Source organism: Eleginops maclovinus, chromosome 10 (assembly GCF_036324505.1).
Source record: "Eleginops maclovinus isolate JMC-PN-2008 ecotype Puerto Natales chromosome 10, JC_Emac_rtc_rv5, whole genome shotgun sequence".
Taxonomy (NCBI): domain Eukaryota; kingdom Metazoa; phylum Chordata; class Actinopteri; order Perciformes; family Eleginopidae; genus Eleginops; species Eleginops maclovinus.
Genome location: NC_086358.1, coordinates 17,914,381 through 17,920,380, shown reverse-complemented (window position 1 = coordinate 17,920,380; position 6,000 = coordinate 17,914,381).

Genomic DNA, 6,000 nt, shown 5'->3' with positions numbered 1-6,000 from the left:
TTCAGTAGAAATGTTTGATACTCAGTGTGTGGGAGGTCAGGGAGGTGGTGAACAATGCTGAACTTACCATTGTTGGGAACACTTAAATATTTCATTTTACAGTAACCCAAACTTGGAAAATATGCCTTCAAAAGGTGTATATTAGGATCTTTAGAGTGATATTTCTCCAGTTTTGTTCAGTAGAAATGTTTGATACTCAGTGTGTGGGAGGTCAGGGTGGTGGTGAACACTACTCTACCAGCCATAGTTGGGAACACTTAAATATTTCATTTTTACAGTAACTCAAACTTGGAAAATATGCGTTCTCAAGACAGAAAATAATATCAAATGTAGGTGGAAATTAGGATCTTTAGAGTGATATTTCTCCAGTTTTGTTCGTAGAAATGTTTGTTACTCAGTGTGTGTGAGTTCAGGGTGGTGGTGAGTGAACACTACTTTACCAGCCATAGTTGGGAACACTTAAATATTAAATTTTTACAGTAACCCAAACTTGGAAAATATGCCTTCTCAAGGTGTAAATTATGATCTTTAGAGTGGTATTTCTCCAGTTTTGTTCAGTAGAAATGTTTGATACTCAGTGTGTGGGAGGTCAGGGTGGTGTTGAACACTGCTTTACCAGCCATAGTTGGGAACACTTAACTATTCCATTTTAACAGTAACAAACTTGGAAAATATGCCTTCTAAATGTGGAAATTGGGATCTTTAGAGTGGAATTTCTCCAATAGCATTGGGTGAAAATGTTTGATACTCAGTATGTGTGAGGTCAGTGTAGTGGTGAACTCATATGTACCAGTCATATTCAGACATAATGAAGCATTGAGTGTTTACAGTAACTCGAACATCAAAATATTTAAGTAAGTAGCCTAAGTGTTTAATTGTCTCTCACGAGAGAAATTTGTCTCGGGTACACTAGAAGCATAGGCGTTACATACAACAAAGAGTTTTACATAGACATACATAGGCTACAACATAAAACATGAGACACAACATGAGATTTGTCTTTTAAGGTGTAAATCAGGATCGTAAGAGTTGAACTTCCCCAGTTTTGTAGCCTTCAGTAAACATTTAGTGTGTGTGAGGTCAGGATCGTCGTGAATTCAAATCCACCAGTTATTTACAGAAATAATTTATTAATGTTTTTCCAGTAACCCAACGTCAAGGAACAAAGCAGAGAAACTTCTGTCAGACTCGACTAGTACTTCGTGTAGCTGAATTTACCGTATAGTTTAGAATACGGGTGCACTAGAAAGTTGGGAAACACGAGTGTCTGCTGGCTTGACCAAGAAATCGCGAGTGTCGGCTGACTTGACCGCAGTTCATAAACGGGGTGTTAGAGATAGAGACAGACCCCAGTCTACAAGAAGTGCCCAGCAACAGTAAGCGCAAAAGGGGGCAATGCGGCCAACCTGTCCATCCACCTTCGCATTGATTCCCCTGCAGACTTCGCCACGGTACAGAGAGTAAGCTGCAGTTAGATTGCTAGCCCAGAGACGGTAAATGTTACATTGCGGTCTTAGTTGAGTGAAAGTTTAGTTATCATGGCGTTGGACTAAACAGTATTTTCTCTCCCCTGGTTATTTGTCAGGCCGCCGCAGTCAAAGAAGCGACACAGAGCCAGGGATTCAGGTCAGCTAACGGTGTTTGAGTCAATGGATAAGAAAAGGAAAGTAGACATGGCTAGTCCATGTCAGAATGAAGCCATCACTAAATCAGGCCAGGGTTTAAAGCACTGATGACAACAGTTGCTCCAAAATACAAAATCCCAAGAAGACAACAGTTTTTGTTGTTATTTTTGTAGCAATAACAACAAAACAGACTTGTTCTAAAAACAGAGAATTCGCTGGATGATGTTTGAACCTAGACATGTTCCCAAACTTTTTTTGCGACAGCGGCTGTCTTCTTCTACGTTTCACTAAAAACTAATAAATTATAGTTTTTTGATTTATAATAAAAGGGATTACAAAGGAAATGTTTATTGTTCCTGTTTTTTATTGTAGCCTATGGAAAAATCCCACTTAAAAACAACACTGTGTAATATTTTTAAACCAGACCACCATTACATGTTACATCTCGTGCACCCCCACCACACTTTGGGAATCCCTGGTTTAGATAATTCGCTTCACATTTATTTGTTCCAGCAGGAACCCCGAAAGCAATGTGTGTGTCAGCCGGCACATGTAGAGACAGTTGTAGCCTCAGAGACAAACATTTTTTTCGGTTTGCTACATCTGCTGTACAACATGATTAATGACAAAATCAGGCACATTAATTACTTCCCTGATTAGAAATAAGCCTTTTTTACTGCCCCGAGCCTCCATAACAACATTTACGGAATTTCCTCATGCTTCTCACAGCTTCGAATGACCAGCTTCCTGAAGATGATGCAGGAAGCAAATGTGTGTGTGCATGTGTATGTGTGTGAGTTTGCTGTGCTTAGCATGTTTATTCAGTTAATTATTTAGTGTTAATTAAGTTGGAATCTTTGGCCGGTAAGGCAGAACAGAAGCAGCTGCTGTAAAGGAATAGAAAGAGAATAAAACGAGCACAGGGAGGAAAAAACATTCTGCCCCCTCTCTATCTCTGCTTTCATGCACACCCACCCACACACACACACACACACACACACACACACACACACACACACACACACACACACACACACACACACACACACACACACACACACACACACAGGGCCGCATACTGAACCGTTTAATTACAAAAGAGGACAACAGGGAGGATAGGAGTTAGAGGAGGGAAAAACGACAAAGCGGAAGACACGGATAAATCTTTTAACATCTCGATTAATGAAGTGCACAGAGAGGCAGGAGGGGAGAAGCAGCCCAAACAACATCGACATCTGGCCTCGGCCTGCATTAAAAGCCTATTTTGCAGTTTTAATACCCATAAAATAGGCACTGAAACAGGCCATAAGTGGCACCGACCTCGCTTTACACATCCCCGCTGAGTGCTTGTTCTCTTCTTCTACCCCCTACAGACACCTCAGCTGGCGTGTTTGCACTCTAATAACAACAACAAAGACAATAAATGCTTTATGGTGTTCGGGTCACTGGAGAGATCCTCCCACCTAACATCGCCTCATTGCTTTCACTGCAGCAAAGATTTGATAAATTAAAAAAATATAAGAAATCTGAGTAGAAAAAGCCCCAGTTTGGTCCTTAACGGGGTTTGAAAAAGCAGCTTTAAAATCCACACTGAACTTAATAACCCAAAACGGTTCGAGCATTTTATTGGAGCATTCATTTAGGAATTCTCACATACTCTTTAATTTCCCTTTTTGTCCAAACGACGATATACTGCCAAATGAAACACACATGGTTTTGCACTCGCATTGCACCTGTGTGATCTGTTGGCATTAAGCAGCAAATATGGTTTTTGAGTCCGACAGTTTTAGAGCAGTGATAACTTATTATTCTGTTAAGAAATAATGCAGTTGAAGGATTAGTACTACCAGTTTACTTTGTTTAGTTCAAATGTAAACCGTTTGAGTTTTTTATGCAAGCTGTGACATTGACCACACTCAGGGTTCTGTTTTCACAATAAGTGATCTTTTTTAATTATATTCTCCTATGTGTAATCATGCATGCAGAGGGTGGAGTTGAGCAAGAAACCCCTCAATCTCGCTAAATGAAAAAGAAAAAAACTGCTGGATCCACTGCAGTCATTGAGGGTCTTGAATTAAAGTGTAGTCTAGTGTATTCTATACGTTTTAGTGCATGTAAATGGACTGCAAAGGCTAAAATCTGTGTTCCCTTCAGAGGGAATTTCTCTCCCACTCTCCCCCCTGCCTGAAACGCCTCCATTGGACTCCTTTGTATACTTCCTGAACATAGTGATATCACTTTGTAACACTATTGGCTAGTGCTCCAACACATTGGATGTTATTGGCTTAGGGACGGGACATCTGTAAGTGGTTGTCAAAACACAACAGTTTTTAAAAAATAGAGCTATTTCAACATTAAAGCATGGAAATTGGTCACAGTAGAGGCACAAAATACAAATATGAGCCTGGAAATATGTCTTTAATCAGCGCCACAGCTCATGCTTACTTAAATACCATGTTCGGTTTAGTATTTAACTCTGTTTTCTTGTTCTTGTTATTATTCTTTTCGTTACTTGGGACAGTTCAGCCATCATAATAGAGTAATGGAAAACGATTTTGTTTTTGGCCATAGCTAAGGTTGTTAAATTAAGCGGACTTCTTTCTTCGGATTAATATGAGTGTTCCTATAAAACAGAGCATCCCTAGCAACGTGTGTGTCCATGCATGTGTGGGTGCGTGTGTGTATCAGAGGAAAACATGGGTACAGGGCTATCCAGTGTAAATATTTGTAGACAGAAATGAGGTGGAGGTGCCAAGCCAGCCACTGGAATATTAACTCTTGGCAGAAACAAAGAGACTGGCAGTCGCTGCCTTCTCCCTGCATCACCTACCTCTTACTTCACCTCCCCCCTTTACTCCATCTTCCTCCACACACACTACTTTCCTCTGTCAATCCCAACCTTCCCCTCCATCTCTCAGCTCTCTCTCTCTCTCTCTCTCTCTCTCTCTCTCTCTCTCTCTCTCTCTCTCTCTCTCTCTCTCTCTCTTTCCACCCCATTCTGTTTGATTTGAATGTTTCTGTTGCATAGGAGCAGCTTATAATCATTCCTGAATTTTTGTTCCTCTTTATTAGTTTTTCTCTCCAGAGATGTGAGCGCTGGATGGAGACAGAGTGAAGGAGAAGGCGGGAGAATATGTGTATTAATGTTTCATATTTCACTGGAGCAGTGGAAGGAGGTGATGATTATTTCATGTTGTCGACATTTACTTTTTTCGTCTCCCCTTTTTTTGGGTCCCTGAGGTGTCAAGAAAATGTCCAACAACAATAGTTGGGCAGACAGCCATCCGAAAGAGGTCCAGTACACACACACATACACACACACACACACACATACACACACACACACACACACACACACACACACACACACACACACACACACACACACACACACACACACACACACTGCTGCTACATAGGATTGCTTAGTTCAAGTCTGATTTCGCTTGGCTTGACTCTCTTACTGTCTCTCTCTGCATCCACTTGTGAACACACGTACATATAAATAATAATATATGTTGTAAAATGTTTGTTTTTCATGTAGTAATTACTTTTTAAGCTTACCCGTCGGGATTACTGTGAACTTTTCCCATATTGGCAATAGTTTGTTTTGTTTAGTAGTTTAAGCTACATATGACATGCCTTTGCGTTTCTTTTATATCACAAAGATGGATTGCATAATCTTAGATCAGTATAAAAGTTTTCTCAGTTTGTGCGCCTAATGTTCTTTTTTCTTTGTTTTTCAGGATCCATAATATTTTCAATTTAGCTGTTAATTTCCCTAATAAAACATTACATACACCCAATTCTATATGAGTGTATTAAAAAATGATGATTAAAACATACCTTTCAATTAGATCTCCTCATTAAACAGATGTGCCCAAAAACTCCTCCCAAGTTACATTTAGTTCAATTCTGCAAAAAAATCCACTGCAGTTCTTGTTAATATGTGTCTCGTTAGTACTGTTAGTTAGTACTGACACAAGGATACCAGTAATGTTCTTTAACGTGTTTGTCACATTTTTGTCCAAATCACAACGATCATCACTTTTTTTACAGTGTTAGAAACACTTTCTGAATTTGTACCATAAATCTCCTCCCACTTCACTGCTGTTGTTTCAAACTGTGAACTGTACTAAAGTTAGAAACATCAACAGCAAGCTGGGAAAAGAAATATGTCCTTAAAGGAGTAGTTCACCAAAAAAAACAATGTATTATTATATAGTGGTAACTTCCCTTGCCTCCAAATGGTCTTTTAGAGGGGCCCTAATCTGCTTTATGGGGTTTCCCCTTTCCTGTAGTGTGTTATACAAGTTTCTGTGCATGTAAATGGTCTGCAAAGGCTAAAATCCCTGTTCACCTCCAGAGGGAATTT